Source organism: Anolis carolinensis, chromosome 4 (assembly GCF_035594765.1).
Source record: "Anolis carolinensis isolate JA03-04 chromosome 4, rAnoCar3.1.pri, whole genome shotgun sequence".
NCBI lineage: Eukaryota > Metazoa > Chordata > Lepidosauria > Squamata > Dactyloidae > Anolis > Anolis carolinensis.
In genome coordinates this window covers 51,951,974-51,974,219 of record NC_085844.1, presented here as the reverse complement: position 1 = coordinate 51,974,219, position 22,246 = coordinate 51,951,974, and the positions used below count along the sequence as shown (strand labels likewise).

The following is a 22,246-nucleotide window of genomic DNA, read 5'->3' as shown; positions in this document are numbered from 1 at the left end:
ATGTTGTTGGCCTTTAAAGCATTAACAAGGGTGTGATCCGTATTTTGTTCCACACTGGAATTCTGAGGTCTACCAACCAGGTTGAAGGGTCAGATACAAAATAACAACTCAGAAAGACTTGAAATTGTGAAAAAGGTGGTTTCTTCTGAGCAGATTCTTTGACTGGGATTTGTTTTCAATACCAGAAATTGAACTCAAACACAAAGCCTTTCATTCAGAAATATACCTACAGTAATTTAGAAAGTAAGTAGATCAAACATTTTTGTTATTTCCCTAATTTTGAAAGCACTGAGTGATAAAAATTCTGATTGATCTACTGCAAGTCACACAGAGATTTACCAGTAAATGCTAATCTACAGGAGATGCAATACAACATGGAGATAATTTTTATTGAATTATTTATACTTATAAATGTTTTAAATCAATTTTATTGTATGACAGCCCCATACCAAAGCTTTTTCTTTTCTATGATGGTCTATAAAATATAAATAAATGATAAATAGTAAATACATGCCTCCCTGAAGTCCTGTCCATTATCGCATTGTGACATGAACAATCCTTGTGTTTTTGAAAGCTATGCCAGCATAGGATTGTACCAGGCTGGTAAGATTTCAAATATGGTCAAGGAGGTAAACTCTGTGTCAGTTATACTAGGACTAACCTAGTTAAATAGAAAAAGTCTCTTGTTCTGAACTGGCCATAGCTATTAGGCATGGAAACGTTAAATTCTGCATCATTGACATGACAGATATCAGAAATGATTGAACGTCTTGAGATAATAAATAAATTGATAGACTAATATAATCTGAATGGTGTCAACATCTTGGTTAAAAACCACTGGCCACGTGCTACTTTACCAGCTAGTCCAGGCATGGACAAACTTCGGCCCTCCAGGTGTTTTGGATTTCAACTCCCACGATTTCTGGAAGTTGAAGTCCAAAACACCTGGCAGGCTGAAGTTTGCCCATGCCTGGGCTAACCACTGGAAAGCAAAGAAACCTACTTCTATTTTGGTTTAAGACATGTTCCTCTCTTCCCCCCTGCCTCCCCGCTCTCCAAATTATGCAAGATCATCTGCATGTTACGCTGGCACAAGGATGCATTGTCTCTACCCAAGCAAGGAATGAGCCATGTATTCTTGCCCTCCCATCTGCTCATTTGGCTGGGTCCACAGACTTTGATTCTAAGGCAACAATTATTAAAATTTACAAGAAAAGAACTGAAACTGTTTACCATAATTTCACATTATATTTCAGAACATCTCAGAGTTTCTGATTTTTATAAGAGACAATCTTAAAGAAACAACCAAAAGAGGGAGGGGTGATTAGTAAACAAAATATATCAAAATTCAACCATACACACACTAGTTGGCCAAGCTTTAAAAACATTTTCATGCCATGGATGGTTGAATTAATGGATGCGGAACCCATGGATATGGAGGGCCAACTGTTTTCTACAATGTCCCCCCCCCCCTCCCCATTTGTCACTGATTTTAAGCAAACCTTGGCTTAACCTGTGGAATGAGTACATAAAAATAAATCTGACTGGAGTGAACTTGTTTTCAGGTACATGGCAGGATAGTTACTTTTCTTGTTAGATTCTACTGGGAGAACGTATGTATGTATATATGTATATGCATGTATGTGTGTGTATCTCCATTCATAGTTCAAACAGAATTGTGGGGTATTTGTTCATTCATTATCAAATGGAGTGGAAATTGCTTGACACAAGAGTTTAGAATGACATATTCAGGTGTGCTATGAAGCAGCTGTGCAACAGTCAAGAACTATTCAAGCATTCTTGAAGTCATGTGCTGTGAACTTATCATGACAACCAGAATTTCATTTCCCCGAGATTTGTCACCTGAAAACTTTATGCTTCAGGCTTTTAGCATGCTCATGTATGCATGCCAATTCCTGAGATATTTCTTCTTGAATGAATATAAATTTAACCAAGACAGAGTAGTCATCTTAGTTTGTGAGTTATGAACTGGGGCTAATGCAACATACTGCAGAGACCGTCTCCAAGCATTTTGCTAACTATGACCTAAATCACCTGCTAATCTCAGCTAGATTAGATACATTGGATTAACACTGAATGGCAAAGCAATATTTACCATGTAAATTCCAGTGCTTCAATGAGTGGTCTGGATTAGCAATTACGTAGGTTTTGGGCCTATTTTTTATAGCATTATGAGCACTGTAATGTATCTTCAAAAATGAGGGGTTTTGGTGAAATATATATAACATTGAGAGGCAGTCTCAATTCTGTGAAATGCATGTAGGACAAGCTGTAGAATATTTCCATATTATCACTTGTTTCTCCAGCCATTATGTTTTTTGTTTTTTTTTTCCGTGTCAGGAGCAACCTGAGTTGCTTCTGGTGTGAGAGAATTGGCCATCTGCAAGGACGTTGCCCAGGGGAAAGCCGGATGTTTTGATGTTTTTACCATCCTTGTGGGAGGCTTCTCTCATGTCCCCGCATGGAGCTGGAGCTGAGAGAGGGAACTCATCCGCGCTCTCCCCATTATGTTGATATGACCTATATACATACATTCAGTCTTAACAGAAATGCAAACCAATCCTCAGCATGTTTACTCAGAAATCCTATGATCTAGTCAAGCTTTTAGTATGCTTAGGGTTGAAAACTTCCCAGAAAAGTAAAAGAAATAGGATGTCATAGGAACCTTTGCTGGGGGGCAATAGAGAAGTAGATTACTCACTGACAACATTTTGAAAAAGGATGTGCACACCAAAAAATGTGTATTTAAAAATTTGAATGGAAATGAATCTGCAAAATGATATAGCGATGAACACAAAGAAATCTCTGACTTGGAAAATGAAGCTGTGAAATCAACAGATTCAACCTATTCCTATCCTAACCTGCAAATGTTCAAAACGTAAGTGCCCAGTATTTGCAGTGCTTTTCTCCTGGCTTAGGAAATGCAACACAGCAGGACAGAAACAGCTAACACAGTCAGCTAGCAATAGGATATATGAACAGATGTTTGAAAGAGGGGTAAGTAAGCAGAATAACTTGCTTCCCAAAGTTGTTTGGCAGGAGAGCCATGGCATAGTTTTCAGAATGAAATCCTTGCATTTCTCCTTTAAGAAAGACTCCCTTTCTTGGAGTAGGAATTAAATGTTTAATCATACCACAAGATTCCAGATATGGAGGAGAAATATTTCATTGATATATACCAAACTGAGGCAGCCTGTATGGAGGCCAAACATTCCTTGGCAAGTCTTCTCTTTATAATAGGTGTTTGGCTAGTGCTTGCAGGCAGGTGCTTCAATATTGCCTTTGTCTCAGATTCTCATTGACTGAATATGACTATTCAAGAAGGTAGAACCTGAGTACATATATTGCAGCCACATTGTTCACGCTGTTATATTTTATCCCAGAAAATGTAAATACTATTCTCAGGCTGATCTAAGAATGTAGTTTTGGGGAACTTGGAGAATAGCTTTAGAGCTTGTTTGTGTTTTTGAAAGTAAATATAAAACCAGATGTGAAAAACTGTCAACCTCCTTCAGCCACACAGGTCCTTTTCTCACTGCAGAAAACAAGTAGCTGAAGATGCAAAGTCTCTCAAAATCCCAGCAGACAGGATGCTTGGTCAATGGAGCATTTTTCTCCATAAAACATCACACTTAGTTAAGCTTCACCTCTTCACCTCCAAAGATTTTGCTCAATCGAGTGTCACAGGATTCTTTTTTCTTTAAAGCTCAATTTCAGAATTTGACAACAAAGAGACTTTTGTTGAACATATTTCCTTTGAAAGGTACCACATGAATATCCTTTTCTTATACAGAAGAATTGATACAGACAACTTTCCCAGTCAATAATCCATACCACAATTTTCCTGGAAAGGACAAATTGGATTCACAAATTAAGCTACACAGTATATTATGCTGCCTCCAATTTATGGCATATTAGGCTTAATGTTAAAGAATGACTTGACAACACAGATTTTTGCTTCCAGTGGGAATTTAATTTTTTTAAAGAAACAAACAATTTCAATGAACTTTGCATTTTCCTTTCAACTCAATCCAAGCAGAATGTCATAAAGTGTCTCCAAACAATTCTATATAAGTACTACACCATTTTTTCTTAAAATATCAAGGCTCAATGTACAGATACAAGTGCTTTACTTTTAGTAGCCAACACAAAAGCATGGTAGTACAAACACAGACTTAAATTCTTTCCTAAGAAAGAAGAAGTAATGCCCATCCTTTTCTGCAATCTTTGCGAGGTGCACAAGCTCTGGAGGCTGAATAAAGCAACCATCTGAGAGTGTTGAATGCACTGCTTGAAGGTACTGTGAGTGTCTTTATACTCAACACAGTAGTCAAAGGACCAGCGCCATCAGCTGCCATGATCCATCAGTTGTTAATTCCTGGAGAGTTTCCAGGAAGAAAGAAACAATTGTAGCCAATGGCACAAATATGGTGTCAATCTCTGGCATATTGGGAAAAATAATTGCTGATCCCCTGCATCAGACAGCTTGAGAAACACTGCTGTAATAGACAGCTGTTGTCAGCAATCCTAGGCAAATTATATTGAAAAAATATTGCCTCTCTAGGTCTGCAACATGCAGCAATCTGTAATGATCAAGAATAGTGCAAGTGCAAGTATTTTATTTTATGTATGGACTTCCATGTTGAAAACAAAGATGAAGATGTCTGTGGTCTCCGCCTCAGAAATGACATTTGTGGGAATGTCTGACAATTGCATAAAAGACTTTAAAATTTGATAAGTTCCAAATATCCATTGGGAGGAAACTGCTGGTGCCATGCATCAGATGGCTTAAGAAGCATTGGATTAAAGTGTGCCATCTCAAGGCGTCACCCATTTTTGGCTGCTGCCACCATTTCCCTATCCAAGCATTTAAAAATACCAGAAGTGGCACCACGGTGCAGAGTCATTGCTTCTTTTGGGTCCTTCAAGGACAAGCAAAGCTCTTGTCTTTCACAGCTTTACCCAGAGATGCTCCCTTTTTAAGATAATAATTAAGGTGCAGTACTCACATTGGCCCTTGGATAAATCGACCCAGTTTTCTGGGTGGAGTTTTTTACTAATTTTTTTAGACCTATACATAAATATACGGAGTAACTGTAGTTACATTCAAAAAGAACATTGCACACTTCTGTATTAGAGGCAATGTCAATGTTTTTTCTTTGTGGTTACAGTACTACAAACATATTTACCAAAATTGATAAAATTCTACTGTTATGGTTGTTATGGTTAATTGTCTAGTCACATTAATGTGCTATTATCTAAAAAAACATTTTTATATACATTTCAAGCAGTGAAATATAAAAGGCTAGAATACCCATTTAAAATGTGTCTTGTTAGCTTCATCAAAAATGTTTCCATATTGATATTACATCCTCCAGATAATGCATAGCAGAAAACCTAGACCTCAATTGATGAAGTAAATGGTACAGTTACAGGTATGAAAATTGAAAAAGGTCTGCATGCAATTAAGAAAATCTTCTGGGACCATTCTTTGGCTATTCCTGTCTTCTCAGGTTAGCTGAGTAGCTTTCAGTGTTGGTTTCCCTCCTGTGAATACTCTCCCTAAGGAAGCTCCCTTGATGCTTTCCTTACTGTATTTTTTGCATTAGCTGAAAATCTTTTTTTGTTTTCATGGATTTGGGAACTATCATCTGGATTTCTTCTTATCCTACCTTGATCTACTTAAAAAAATTGAGTTATTACAATGTTTGACTTGTGGTTATAAGATTTACATTGTTTTAATATGGTTTGCAAGACACCTTGCTAGATACCAAAGGTCAGGGTATGCATAGCTAAATAAATAAATAAATAAATAAATAAATAAATAAATAAATAGCTAAATAAATAAATAAATAAATAAATAAATGCTAATTGTTCATGGCCAAGGTCATCTCTCATCTTGTAAAAATATGTGAGAATTGACTGAGCTGGCTATCAACAATTGCTAGAGACTTTCAGCAGAAAAGGAATGGATAAGTAATAGAACTTTATAAGATCAAAATGTGGACACCTGCATTTTAAAAAGGCAAGATACTACTCTGATTAGTATTCTACTACAAAGCAAAAAATAATAATAATCCTAACTCAATTCTGGGTATAAGGTGCTCTCAGTTCTACATAGCACTGCAAAAACTACAAGTAAACAAACTCATATATACAGACCAATCCTATGTATGTCTTAGAAATCAATTGTAATTGGTCTTAGGTAAGTAAATATAGGACTACAGCCTTAGACAACTTTTCTTTCTCCCTTCTAAACAGTCCATTTGCCAATATGTGCTTCTGCCTGCCACAAAAACCAGGAGCTTTGTTACATCTTTCTCACTTTTATCATGGTCTTTTAAAAAACAAAAGAAACAAAACATTATAGGTTCTGATTGTGGGTTCCTTCCCCTTAATCTGAAATGATAATCCAGTTGCTGAGGATCAGTTCTTAAGACCTAATGAAAGCTTTAATGGATCAGATTGCCATGCCACTCTGCACACCGATAATCTTGTCTGGTTTTCCAAGCTCAGCAGGATCAGTCCTGGCTAATATCTGAATGGGAGAATATCAGAACACTAGCAAGGACTTCCAAATGAAGTCAACAGACAATCCTTTCTTAAACCCTGGAGGTCCATGGGTGTCAGTTAGAGATTATAATACTGGAGTAAGTATATCAGTTCACAACTTTCTGTGTTCCAAACATTGTGCTATTCCACCATGCTGCTTCCCTTAATGGTTGAACAGATGTTTTGACCAAGACCACAAGCAGAGAAGAACAGCTTTCAACTCTCAACAGAATTTCAGCAGCATATAGTTTTTGAACAGAGAAGTTCCACATAATCATTACATAGCTTATTCTCTAGATATGCCCTCAAATCAGGACCTTAGCTGGGATTAATTTTCCTCAAACAGTTGCTCTAATGTAAGATTATGACTCATTCACCCTCAAGGTCAACTGAATCTCTATAGAAACAGTGGATGAATTCCCAAGTGAAATGAAGATCTCTATTCCCCCAAGGTTCCCCAGTTACCAGTTAAAATTTATCTGATCATGGAGTGACATATTTATTGTTATTGTTATGTTTCTTCAGTAATTCTTGCTTAGGCTAACTATGTTGGCAATATTTGTTCAGAGCAGATTTGCCATTGTCTTCCCCTGAGACCGCGAGACAAATTGGGACTCATGGGGATTCAAATCAAATGGGTTTATTCTAGTTGGACTAAAGAAGATCACCAGGAATACATTACAAATAGTTAATTATCCATAATGAGTTATTTCCAAATAAATACAGATGATACAATATATGGAAATAGAGTTACCAGTAATCCCTATTTAAGGTGTCCCAGTAATAGAATTCATCAGCTGAAACAAAACAAAAGTTGAAATACAGTTGAAATAAAGACATTATTGGTTTCCGAATGTTGCCTAGCAAAGATTAATTTTTGGCCGAGAAAGAGGGAAGAAAGGGGAGAGAGAATTAGCATAAATTAAAACCTTTCAGTAAAATTATTTTCTGCTATATTCTGTGTTAATGTAAACTGTCATAGTAAACTAACAGATTATTGAGGAACAATGCAGAAATGTTCTGAAGGAGAATCTTTTATCTCACTAATACATTAAAAATCACTGATATGAATAAAGCTTTAGATTCTCAATTGTATTCTGCTTTTTTTGCTAAAAGTTATGAAAGGAATCTTCCTGGCACTAAGTAGTTACTTCTTAGATAAACCATTATGGATTTATCATTATTCAGAAAAATATGACAAGATAAAAAGTGACTTAGTATTTCAGCTTACTGCCTACTATTTTTGCAAATTCCTGGAACTATTATTTATTCTAGGAAAGTACATTTGTATGAATTTGGCTGGTACATGGCATTTCATTACAGGCTTACACATTACAAGATGGCATAATGGAATTTCATTAAAGTTATAGATGAACATAAATAAATATTTAAAATAGTTACCAGTACATTATGAACAAAAACCTATGCCTTTCTAGATGTTGAATTTCAACTTTCATCAGTTCTAGCCAATGTAGTCAATATTACAGAAGCTACAAGACAATTTTTTTTGCAAATTTTAAGATTTTTCTCAAAATAAAGCCAAACATGGGAGAATTTAATAAAACCACAAGAAACACTTTATTAGGATCATGGCATCAAGTAGAAATTAAAACCAAATTTCTCCCTAAGTACAGTTATTGACTTAATACAACATTATATATGTATAACAAAAGCCTGCTTCACCCAAATCCTGTACCTTAAGATCATTTCACTCATTATTATTGTATTCTGTCAAGTCACTACTGTGAATTTAGCAGGGTAGTAGTGTCCTTTCTGTACAATTTGAAATGTATTCAAGAATCTGAAGAGAAACAGTAAACAGGACTGAAAACATCATAACAATAACTACTTTGAATGTGTCTGGTTAGGTGTTTCCACAACTCCTTGTGGATACCAAAATCCATGGATGCTCTAGTTCAATCATATACAATGTTCTAGTAAATTTGTACCCATTACATAAAATGTCAAAATCAAAATTAGCATTTTGGATTTTTTTTCATTTCCCCCCCAACATTGTGGATGGTTGAATCTGTGCATACAGAACTTGTGGATACAGCAGGATGAATGTACTGCATAAACAAAGCATTCGCTCTTTTCTCTAAAGGTTCTCTTCCTTCAGTATATTTTGGTTTCCTTATTCTAAACATTTTCAGAACTAAAATAGTCTTTTAATCAAGGATGGGCAATTTCTTACAGGACTGCAGCTTCCATGAATCTGTATTATAGTTATACCGGTGAGAGTTTTTGTCCAACAATATATGAAGAGTTAGATATTTTTAAAATTATGTCAGAAGCGGCTTGAGAACATGCTGCAAGTTGCTCTTGGTGTGAGAGAATTGGTAGTCTACAGAGATGTTTCCTTGGGGAAGCATGGGAGGCTTCTCTCATGTCAACTAGCTGTCTCCAGAGTATTTAATTCTCTAGACACATGATCCCATCAAATCTTGGATACTAAGCAAGGTCATGCCTCATTGGTACTTTGATGGGGAACTACTAAGGAATACCAAGTGCTGTAGGTGACATTTCAGAGGAAAGCAAAGGCAAACTATTCCTGAGTATTTTTTGTTTAAGACAAACCAGGCTGGATCTACACTGCCAGATAATCCAGTTTCAGAATTCAGATTAACTGCAGTGCACTGGAATATATGAGTCTACACCAGTGATTCCCAAAGTGGGTGCTACCGCTCCCTGGTGGGTGCTGCAGTGATCCAGGGGGGCAGGACCTCTTCTCAAGTGCCAGAGACAGGGCTGAGCACCTGAGGTGCCTGTTAGGACAAAGGGGGCGGAGCTAGAGGCATGGGCGTGGCTTCTTCCCAAGAGCTTGAGACAGGGCTGAGCATCTATACCTCTCCTGAGAGGCCTTTTAGGACTAAAGGGCGGGGCTAGGGGTGGGGGCCTCTTACCAAGAGTGTGAGACAGGGCTGAGCCTCTGTATACCTCCCCTGAAGCACTTGTTAGAACACGGGGGTGGGGTATAGAGGTTCAGCCCCATCAGGCACTTGGGAAGAGGCCCCACCACCTCCTCTAGCTCTGCCTCCTTTGTCCTGGCAGGCGCCGCAGGACAGGGATAGAAGCTCAGTCCTGCCTCAGAGCTCATAACTCCGCCCATCCCAATCCTGGCCACCCATTTGTGTCCCCGTCCACCTCCCCCTCCTCCTCCCAGCCCTGCATCTTGGACTAGGGGAGAAGCTCAGCCCCGCCCCCTTGAGCAGGAGCCACACCCACCCCTCTAAGCCACGCCCCCATTTCCAGGGGGCACTGAGTAATAGTTTTTCTGGAAAGGGGACGGTACGCCAAATAAGTTTGGGAACCACTGGTCTACACTGACACATAATTCAGTTCAATGCAGTTAATCTGAATTCTGAAACTGGATCATCTGACATTGTAGATCCAGCCTCTGGTGATTTATGGAATCACCAGAGGCTACAAACTATTTAAAGGTATAAATATATATGTATGTATGTATGTATGTATGTATGTATGTATATATACACACACACACACACACACACACACACACACACACACACACAGACATTAACCACCATAACTCAATTGTATTTCAATGATATTTTTAACCTTATATTGTAAATTTGAATGAGCTATAACTATTTAGTATATTGTTGATGATGTGCTTTGATTCTTCTTTTCCTTTATTTAAAAAGAAAAAAATATGGCACTTCCTGGAATCATTCACTTCTAACTGGGAAGAATCTATCTCCGTGCGTCATTTTGGGATACAGTTTTAACTTGTCATAACACATAAAACTAAAGGGATCAAGAGAACAAGACCAGAAGATTCCGTAGAAGGAGAAATTCTAGGGAAAAGAATTTTTTTTATGTACTACCATAAAATATAAGCAACTTTTCCAAATAGATGAAAGCAAATAAATTCAGCAAAGACAACTGGCTTAATGTATCACTGCCTTTGAGGTTGTTTGTTTCATTTTATGGTACTAAGAGACCAAGACCATAAGTAGTAGTTAACTTTTTTAAAGTGGTGCTAGGGGTCAAGGAAGCCACAGAGTTTGAATTTGGCCTCCTAATCCAGGAGAACGTGGCCATCAGGAATCAATGAACCGTACTACGAACAACATTACTGTTTGAAAGAAGGCTAGTCACAGTAGCTGGTTGAAGCAAAACCAATGAAGAGTTCAGTCATGCCTTAAAAGATGAATGAATTTTATATGCCACAAATTTCCATGGATTTGAGCTAACTTCATCAGAAGCATGGACATCTGATGAACTGGGCTAGAGTCCATAAAAGCGCATGCATGAAAATTTGCATCCCTCCAGATGTAGTTTAATAGCAACTCCCAACACTCCTTGCTATCAGCTTTGCTGGCTAGTATGACTGGAAGCAAAAGTTCATCAACATCTGGAGCCCTACACAATTTCCTTCCTTGACTATGCCAAATTAAATTTGATACCACAAAATTCTGTTACTATGACCAGTTCAGATCTGAGCTCTCTAGCAAGAAGATTCTAGGACTGATATTGCTTTGTTTTAAAGTCTTGTGAATAGTGTTTAGGTGGTCTGCTACTCTAAAAAGCAGCCTAAAATATTTTAGATGAAAAAAAGTTGATTGTAATGTAGAAGTGCAAGAATTTAAGAGCTTGGAAAAGTTACTGTTTTGATTGCAACTTCCAGTGTTCCTCAGCCAATTGCCATTGCTGGGAGAATCTGGGTTTTGGAGGCTACAGAAAAAAACTTTTCTAAACACTATTTTGGTAAGCTGGACATGCATCCTCTGCTGCTGAAAGCCCAAAGGAGAGCAAACAGGCAACATGAGAAGGTTCCTCAAGCACCCCTAAATTGAGATAGTAAGCTTTGTACATATTTTGTTTTTCCTTTTTATTCCCATCTGAAAAGAATAGTTTTTGGCTACTCTGAGAATTCTGGAAGCTATAATTCTTTAAATGCGACTTGAAACCAACCATGCAATCTTATTGCATGCACACCTCAAATTATTATTTGATCAAAAAGACAAAACTGTAACCTACTGAAGCTAACCCTACAATTCTATGAGCAAGCCCCATTAAACCCAAAGAAACTTGTTTCTGATTGCACTGTAAATTTACCATAGTCTGCTTTTGTTGTTAACAACTGGATGACAACACCCCTTATAACAAAAGGATTATAAAATATATTTGGCACTAGACCATACATATACAGAATGAGCAGCCAACCACTGAGTGGGAGGCTGCATTACAAGTCCATTGCTTACCATATGTCTATCTCTTCCCAGCAGGAATTAGTATTATATTTTGGTCTGTTTTGTTTTAAATTATAAGTTTAGTAGAGCTAAAGTACTTTGCTGACAGTTTTGCAAAATGATGTCCATATTAACACAATTCTTTTTCCAATTAAAGCTTTGGTTGAATAAGCTATCTATGAAGAAGAAGTGGTTGCACAGAGTTGCATGATGTACCTTTGTGATCATTAGGTTAACAACCTGACATAAGCACATGTCAATAGGGCTCAGACTTTTAAAATCCTAATTTATAAAGGCCAAAGTATTCAAGAATCATGCTGAATCTCATTATGTTGCCATCTGTTATATGCAACTGCTTATACACACCACATGATACATTTCCCCCAAGCTTTTGTGCTATATAGAGTGTAATGCAGGTAATGTTTTTATTATAATGACAAGAAGATTAGCTGTGCTCAGACACACTTAGTTTAAATTAATCCAGGTTAATTGAGAATACAGAGCACATCTGTGCAGGTCTGTTTTTGTAAAAAAAAGAAAAAAATGTTTCCATAGTGAAATGGGGTAATTCTCTCCTTCCCAGATATATGCATATACCAAGTGTTAAATTGGTTTTCAGTGATTGTATATTGTGTATAATGCACACAATAAGCATTTGTTCACAAACTGCTTGTCACTGAGCTGTAGTTCAGCAACAGACACAGCTTGGTACCACAATTCAGTCATAGTGTTGAGAAATATATGATGTCATTTGTTTTAACAGGCAAGGCTGACGTGACTGGCATGAGTTCCCAGACATGAAGCATTTCTGGTTTCCATGGGGAGGATGCTGACAGAGGTATTCCAACCACACTTCCGACCAGCATTCCCCAGACCTTGGTACACACTTTTGGACATCTGAGCAAACACTGAACAAGATGACTTAATCCAGCACCATAGGTGTGCTTTTGAATGCCTTCCTTTAAAGCATCAAGAGTGTAAATCCAGCACATATTTAACAACCATGAAAAAAAAACCCAGTCAGACTTAATGTTATGGGAGCCAAGGGCTATGTGGAGTTTCATTTTTCAATTATTTTGAAGGATAAGTGAATGGAAAGCTGGCCTGCTGCAACAATTCTCCAATTGGGAAAAATCCAAAAGGAGGGGGCACCAGGAGGGCAAGATTATTTATTTACATTTACCCTTAATTATTTGCTTAAGTTTACTGTTATTGCTAATGCTTAGAGTATATCCAGAACAAAAGGAGGAACTGTAAGAAATTGCAAAAAATCAACAGAATCATTCAGTTAGAAAGGACCTCAAGACATGTTACTATTGTTGGAAGTCAACCTCACACTGCTCAAGTCTACAGTCCTCAATAAGGAGCAACTGGATAGTTTTAGGATAAGTTGAGGGAATCCCCATCCTGGCTCCTGAATGTCTGTTAATGTATCTATTTATTTTCTCTCTGTCTTTCTCCTCCCATTTTCTAGATGAAGCCTCATGTTCTGCTTTTTCCCATCTTTGCATGAAGATCTCTCTCTGCCCTGTGTGTTCAGAGAAATGTAATGTTTGGAGGTTTTTCCTCTTGGTTTTGAACCTTAGAAAAAATGAGAGTTAGAGAGAAGCTTAGACCCAATTCTTTTCTATAGAGAAATGTACTTCTTACATTTTTTAAATAAATCGTTTGAAGCTTTAAAGCTTCTGTATCTTTGCCTCCCTCAAGAATTCATTTGTAGCCACAACACTTCACCTTCTGCTTGCTGTGAGCTGACTGCTCAATTAAGTATCTGTTTGTATTTTTGGATGCTCTGCTATTTTTCGGAGAATTCCCTAACAGCTATCAAGTAAACAATCTTCAACTAAATCATTCCTGAGATGGACAAATAAAATACAGTGGAATCTCTATTTAAGAGCACCCCAACTTTTGAGTCAAGAGTAGTCGCTCAGCCCGGGTTTCACTTTGACATAAAAGCAGCATTTTGAGTGAAGAGCAAGCGCCAGAGGGAGTTCTAGCGCCAAGTACAGGGCTTTAGGGCTTCAAGTGCCTCATGCACTTGTCCGCTTTGGGAGATTGCTGTATGCTTTGAGGAACTTTGGATTAGTCGATTTTGTGTGGTTTTTATTCCTGGTATGTTTGGTTTCATGAAGAGAGACATGGAGAGAAAGCAAGAGAGGGAGGAAGAATGGAATGAGTACAGTATAAAGCAGATTGGAGGAGGGCGAATGTGGTCCCTATCTTCAAGAAGGGAAAAAAGAACGACCCAAACAATTACCGTCCGGTCAGCCTCACATCAATACCAGGCAAGATTCTGGAAAAGATCATTAAGGAAGTGGTCTGCAAACACTTAGAAACAAATGCGGTCATTGCTAATAGTCAACACGGATTTACCAAAAACAAGTCATGCCAGACTAATCTGATCTCTTTTTTCGATAGAGTTACGAGTTGGGTCGATACAGGGAATGCCGTGGATGTAGCATATCTAGATTTCAGTAAGGCCTTCGACAAAGTCCCCCACGACCTTCTGGCAAACAAACTAGTAAAATGTGGGCTAGACAAAACTACGGTTAGGTGGATCTGTAATTGGCTAAGCGAACGAACCCAAAGGGTGCTCACCAATGCGTCGTCTTCATCATGGAAAGAAGTGACAAGTGGAGTGCCGCAGGGCTCCGTCCTGGGCCCGGTTCTGTTCAACATCTTTATTAACGACTTAGACGAAGGGTTAGAAGGCACGATCATCAAGTTTGCAGATGACACCAAACTCGGAGGGATAGCTAACACTCCAGAAGACAGGAGCAGAATTCAAAACGATCTTGACAGACTAGAGAGATGGGCCGAAACTAACAAAATGAAGTTCAACAGGGACAAATGCAAGATACTTCACTTCGGCAGAAAAAATGGAAATCAAAGATACAGAATGGGGGACGCCTGGCTTGACAGCAGTGTGTGCGAAAAAGATCTTGGAGTCCTCGTGGACAACAAGTTAAACATGAGCCTACAATGTGATGCGGCAGCTAAAAAAGCCAATGGGATTTTGGCCTGCATCAATAGGGGAATAACGTCTAGATCCAGGGAAGTCATGCTCCCCCTCTATTCTGCCTTGGTCAGACCACACCTGGAATACTGTGTCCAGTTTTGGGCACCGCAGATGAAGGGAGATGCTGACAAGCTGGAAAGCGTCCAGAGGAGGGCAACTAAAATGATTAAGGGTCTGGAGAACAAGCCCTATGAGGAGAGGCTTAAAGAGCTGGGCATGTTTAGCCTGCAGAAGAGAAGGCTGAGAGGAGACATGATAGCCATGTACAAATATGTGAGGGGAAGTCATAGGGAGGAGGGAGCAAGCTTATTTTCTGCTGCCCTGCAGACTAGGACACGGAACAATGGCTTCAAACTACAGGAAAGGAGATTCCACCTGAACATCAGGAAGAACTTCCTCACTGTGAGGGCTGTTCGGCAGTGGAACTCTCTCCCCCGGGCCGTGGTGGAGGCTCCTTCTTTGGAGGCTTTTAAGCAGAGGCTGGATGGCCATCTGTCGGGGGTGCTTTGAATGCGATTTCCTGCTTCTTAGCGGGGGGTTGGACTAGATGGCCCTTGAGGTCTCTTCCAACTCTACTATTCTATGATTCTATGATTCTATGATTCTATGATTCTAAAGAAAATGATGCTTCTGCCTCTTCACTTTGTGCATTTACCATTTTAAAGTTGATCTTTCTTTTTTGTTGTTCCATGTGAATGTGCAGGTTTCCCCTTGCTGTTACACTGGCCAACACACATTTTGTTGCCTCAAATGTGCTTCCTTGCCACAACTTTGTGCTTCTATCATTTTAAGGTTAATCTTTCTGTTTTATTGTTTTATTGTGAATGTGCATTTATTCGTTATTTGTTATGTATAAAATACATTTTATTATTTAAAAAACACGTAACAAAAATGGGGGTGGTGTATGAGAGCCCAGAACAGATTAATAGCATTTCAATGCAAAAATTCACTTCGAGGTAAGAGTGTTTTGAGTTAAGGGCTCAGTCACAGAATGAATTAAACTCTTAGATCAAAGTATCACTGTACGCTGAATGAGAGATCTACACCTTCTGTAGTAGCATGTTCCACTGCTGAGCAATTCCCACAAGGAGGAAAGTCCTGTTAATGTTTAGTCAGGATTCACTTTCTTATATTGTGTACCCATTGATTCAAAACGTTTTCAGAAAGAGTTCATAAAATTCCCTTGCCCTGACATTTTCAATTTTTTAAAAAATTTAGCCAATATATTCAATCTTAAGGGGCCTAAATACCCAAAAGACATCAGGTCCTGTCTGATCTTGGAAATTAAGCAGGGTCAGCCCCGATTAGTACTTAGAGACTGTCATGCAATACTTGGTGCTGTGGGATATATTTCAAAAGAAGAAACTGGCAAAATCACTTTGGATTATTCCTTGCCTGAAAGAAACCCCTATGACAGGCGACTTCAAACTATACCCACATATATTCAGTTTTAAAATGACATAGAGATCTACCTGGTGAACCAGTTTTTCAGTGACATGTATTACACTGAAAATGAAATGATCATGACTTGGTGGAAATGACAGCACAAAGTAAGCTTGTGTCAGTTAGGTTAAACCACCCCATTCTGGAGAATTATCTAGGAGAGTTTGTTGTGTTAAAGCTGTTGTGTCTCTTGTACTATTTTTGCATGTCTGGAGGTTGGACTGACTGGCACTGATGGTCTCTTTCAATTTTATGATTTTCATACAAGTTACAAGCATTAACAGTAGTCAGGGGAACTGAAAGAGCACATTACTATCAAATTCCTCTTATAGTTTAAAAAAATCATATGAAAAGAATTGGAGCAAATCTGGAAATGCACTTGGCTCCTCACAATCCCCATAAAGGTTAAAAGTAAAGGTTTCCCCTGATGTTAAATCCAGTCATGTCTGACTCTGGGGGTTGGTACTCATCTCCATTTCTAAGCCGAAGAGCCGGCGTTGTCCGTAGACACCTCCAAGGTCATGTGGCCGGCATGACTGCATGGAGCGCCATTACCTTCCAGCCAGAGCAGTACCTATTGATCTACTCACATTGGTATGTTTTCGAAATGCTAGGTTGGCAGAAGCTGGAGCTAACAGCGGCCACTCCCACCCCTCCCGGGGTTTGAACCTGGGACCTTTCGGTCTGCAAGTTCAGCAGCTCAGTGCTTTAACACACTTTGCCACCGGGGCTCCATAAAGGTTAGGTGTGGCAAAAGGATGCAGAGAGCCAGCATGGAGGTTCAAATCTCCACTCAGCCGCTGGATGACCTTGGGAAAGTCATACTCTTTCAGCTGCAGAAGAAGGCAAAGGCAAATCTCCTGTGAACCAATCTTGTCAAGAAAGCTCCAATGATAGGACCTTAGGGTGCCATAAGCGGGAAATGACCTGAAGGCACATAGCAACAACAGCACAGATGTCTCTGGGTTCTAAATACAAAGGAGAAACAAGAAGGTCTTCTGAATATGATGGGATAGAGCAGTGGTTCCCAAACTTATTTGGCCTACCACCCCCTTTACAGAAAAAATATTACTCAGAGCCCCCTGCAATTTTTAAAAATTTTTTAATAGCAATTAAACATAGATATGTATGTATTAATGTTTCTACCTTTTTTGTAGAATATAGTAAAGAAAAGTGTACATTAGAAACATTGAAGTCTGAAATTATGAAACTATTTTTTGAACTCAGAACAGAAAAGTAATAGTTATTCATCGCCCCCAAATGCACCTGTGGCTATCACCGCCCCCCGGATTGCTGCAGCGCCCACCAGGGGGTGGTAGTGCCCACTTTGGGAATCACTGGGATAGAGCATGATGGGACAGAGAAAACCAACTTTCCACCGCAAAAAGCAATTAAGGAAGATCTCAAAACCTGGGCAGACTTATGCAAGAGAATGCTATGTGTCAGATAATATAGACCTGAGCTTTACAAGGCATTGTAGGTCACAACCAGCACTTTGAATTGGCACTTTTATACACTTGTCCAGAAACAGGAGCAGAGGTGGGTGGTGGGAGAAAGAAATGTTCTCCTGACACAAACCACCCTGGGAACACTCAAAAACAATATGGGCAGTATGTTAAGCCTACATGCATTTCTGATCAGTCAGTCCCTTGAAACAGTACATGTGGGTGGTAGGAAGAGGAGAGAATCATGCCTCACCGGGCAACTTTTTATTTCTGAAAATTGATGCTCAGGGATATGAATGACTAAGGAAGAAGATGCAATGGAGGGGATGACATGATATACAGATGAAATAACAGGGGTCTATTTTTAATAGCTGTGGAAAAGGCTTGAAGACACAACAGGGAAATACAAAAATGTAAAACATAAGAAGAGCTCTTTTATTTCCTTATCCAGCACTAAGACAATTTTAGCCAGCTGGAGTACAGCTGTCAAGTCTCCTTCTCCCTCCCACACAGGCACAAATCCTCCTCCCCTTCTTGTTCTTTCATACTTGGCTGTTAAGTGATCCTTGCAGGAAGCGACCTTGGCTCACACAGTCTGTTCCTTGCCAAGTTTTTGCCCTGACCCAAATATTATTCATCTGGCACAGAAATTATCTTTCTCTTCTCACTTGGAAGTCCAAGACCAGGAGGAACATCCATGCACATGGCTTGCATTGCAACTTGACCTGCTTCTGGATGTGTAAGGATGCTGAAATAGGAACCCCTCATGTGCTACAGCAATAGCCAACCATTTGTTTCAAGTGGGAAGATTTGACCACTATGAAACAACTAAGACTTGTGCGCCAGCTGCACCCATACTTTGAGAGGTCTGACCTGGCCATGGTGGTCCATGCTCTGGTTACATCCCGTTTGGACTACTGCAACGCTCTCTACGTGGGGTTGCCTTTGAAGACGGCCCGGAAGCTCCAACTAGTACAATGGGCGGCAGCCAGATTAATAACTGGGGCAGCATACAGGGAGCGTACCACCCCCGCTAAGCCAGCTCCACTGGCTGCCGATATGCTACCGAGTCCAATTCAAAGTGCTGGTCTTGACCTATAAAGCCCTAAACGGTTCTGGCCCAATTTACTTATCTGAACGTATCTCCTTATATGAGCCAGCTAGATCCCTAAGATCATCTGGAGAGGCCCTGCTCTTGGTCCCACCTGCCTTGCAGGCGTGGCTGGTGGGAACGAGGGACAGGGCCTTCTCGGTGGTGGCTCCCCAGCTGTGGAACACCCTCCCCACAAATATCCGACAAGCCCCAACTCTTCTGGGTTTCAGAAAGGCTGTGAAAACATGGCTGTGTGCACAAGCTTTTAACAAGTAATACAATAACGTCGACATGGTCCAATTGAAGGCTGAAGCATGAGGTATTCAAACAAATGGCTCTAATTTACATATGTTTTAATTGTTATAATGTATTTTAATGATGTATTTTTATAGTTTTAATTGATGATATGTACTGTTTTTGTTTTATGATGTTCTTGGCATTAAATGTTGCCAACTGTTGTAAGCCGCCCTGAGTCCCCCAGGTGAGAAGGGCAGGGTATAAATGCTGGAAATAAATAAATTTCCTCAATAACAGTATTTGGAACAGAGAGACTGCAAGGGCCTCAATCTGACTGGATGTCATCCATCCATCTATCCACTGTATATTCTGTTTCTCTTCCACGATGTTTAGATATCTGAAAGGATGTCATGTAGAAAATGATGCAAGCTTGTTCTCTGCTGCTCCAGAGTCAAGTCAAAGCAAATTAGGAAACAAAGCTCCATGCAAATAGATGGCCACATGCTTTATTCTAAAAAGCCTACCACATTTTGGCCTCTAACCAAGATAGACTTCCTCAGAAGTTACACTAAAAAAGGAAGGCCAACTTGTTAGTGGCCAAAACATGTTGGGCTTTCGAAAACAAACAAATAAAGCAAGTGAACATCTATTAGCACATAGAACTTTGTTCTCTAATTTGGCTTGACTTTGTGTGCTCATGGGTTTCTCCTTTGCTCCTAATATTAGAACACGAACCAATGGCTTTAAAGTACAAGAAAAGAGATTCTATCTAAACATTAGGATTTTTTAAACTATAAGAGGAATTTGACAGTGGAATAGATTGTTTCAGAGGGAGGTTTTTAAACAGATGGATACAAACAATGGCATTCATAGTAACTTCACAAATTGTCACAATCAGCTACAATAATGTCTCTTTTTATGGGAGTGAGGCATGAATTCCTATCATAGAGGATATGCTTCTATTACAGTATTAATATTATGGAAAACCACAATACTCATGTCTTGCTATGTTCACGTCAAGTTCAAGAAACAGTTTGCTGCCAATAACTTAATTGCAGATGAGCATAAGTGTTTTAGAGGAAGGTATGCTATCATAATCACAATTTTGGGCTGCTTTTCCTACTGGATGAATCTACAGATACTGTAAGGCCTCCCATATGGAAATGTTATTTGCAATTTGTGACACCTTCTGGGACTTTTTGACACCTTTTTGAAATATTAACTCAAACATAAACTATTACTTGTTAACTGAAAATGTTCCATTTCCTACTTGAATATTAGTTTTTTTCCAAGCAGGTTGTCTAGTTAATATTAACCTAGTGATAAAAGACATGCAGCAGAGTTGTATTCTCACCTCAACCGTAATTCCCCTTTCCTGAATATTTTGAATTGTTTTTTTTACTAGTCACAGTGAAAGGGAAGTAAAAAGTTTTAGTTGAATGGAAGAGCAGATGATTTGTATGCAGATCCATTTCACGGAGAAGCAAAAGTGCCAGGACTGCTTCAGGGAAGCAGCCACCCTCACCACTACCATTTCCCTACCCAAACATTTCAAAAGGCCATCAAAGAGAATAGAAGGTGTTAGTGCTTGTTTTTGGTTCTCCATGGATAGACAAAGCACTCATGGGGAAAACTTAGACTGTCCATGAGCAACCTAAAAGAAGTCTACTCTCTCCAACTTAGCAGAAAAGCACTTAAAAGTCACTGCCACACCATGGTAAGAGCAGAGTGAATTATAGCCTTTCCTTCATTTTTTTCCATGCTCCTTGTTCCAGTGGAGAAGCACCAGAGAATCATGGTCACAATGGAGAGAGCAGAGGGGATTGGAGTTTTTTCATGTTCTCCCAGAATGGACTAATGTTCCATTGAAGAAAACTTAGAAGAAGCATCAACCTCTCTACTTTCTCCACCATAGCAGGAAGCACCAAAGAGCCACTGCCACCACTGTTTTTTTCAATCAAGCATTAAACACGATTACTAGATGTGGTCCCATGATAGAGTCCAGGTTATTTTGGGGGGTGGGGTGTGTGTGCTGATTTTGGGCATAATATTTTGACATATACACAAGTGCTGCATATGCAGCACTTACTATTTAGCAGTTATTTTATGGATATATTATTGTCAGAACAAATAACTCAATTTACATGCAGCATTCTTTAAAATGATAATTCACAAAGAATTCAAAAATATTGATTAAATATGGCTCATGAGCAGTATAAGGAATGCTAAGTATTGCAATATTCAGAAGGTAACTGCAAATCTAGGAGCTGTCCCAAAGCAGCTGGCCTCAGATTTCAGGGCCATGGCATTGTGTACAACTCTAAAAAGTTTATAACGATTGAATTCTAAGGCAAGTTCTATAGATATCTTTGCTGTCAACCCAGGGGACAGGAAATGACAAGCATACTTAAAGACTTAAATTTGCCTCCAACTGAAAGGCAATTGGATGACATGACTGGAGGCATGATTCTTAACAAACAACCAGGCAAAAAAAGAAAAAAGAAATCCACAACCCTTAATTCAACAGCAATTTATAAGGTACTATCATTTAAAATCAACAGCAGTGCAAACTTTGCTAGCAGATAGAACATACCTATTAGAAATTGGTAAAAGTAAATCAAGATAAAACTATCAGATTTTAAATGTAGAGTTATGCTTCAGTAACCCATCCAATCAAACCACTACAGACATTTGATGAGTCATACCATCTCAGCTGATTCATCCATCAACTCTGAGTTTAATGTGGATTTCAAGTTTAGCTAAGTTGAATCCTGAAGGCACACAGGGAAAATATTCAGATAAGTAACATGTTATGACATGCAAAGATTGTGTTGTCTTCCATTTTTCCACAAGGCATTAGGTTTCTAGCACCTACCACCATACATTGACATGCAGCTGAAAGTAGGTTTTTAATTTTTCCTTTTAAACACTTGAAAAATAATACATAATACACTTGGAAAACATTAGCCTATTTTCCTAATTAGTTCCAAGGCCTGTAAAAAAGTAAGGAAAGCCAAGAAGAGGTATCATTACCACTGTTTTCTAGGAAAAAAGGGGGGGGGAATAGGAGGATGGGAGAAGAGATAGAGAAGTGCCTTGTGACAGAGCATGCCCTCATCTGGCAGAAATCCCAGATGCCATGGGATGGCTTTAACTTTATTGTGCATTATAATGAGGTCCAAATATAGGTGCCTGAAGAAGTAGCTACACACAGTTGTTT

At 39.0% G+C, this 22,246-nt stretch overlaps 1 protein-coding gene across 2 annotated transcripts in view; it reads right to left on the bottom strand.

Annotated features, from left to right (window-relative positions):
• Positions 1-22,246, bottom strand: part of garem1 (GRB2 associated regulator of MAPK1 subtype 1) — a 114,761-nt gene that overhangs the window by 53,907 nt on the left and 38,608 nt on the right. The gene's annotated exons all lie outside the window — the stretch shown is intronic.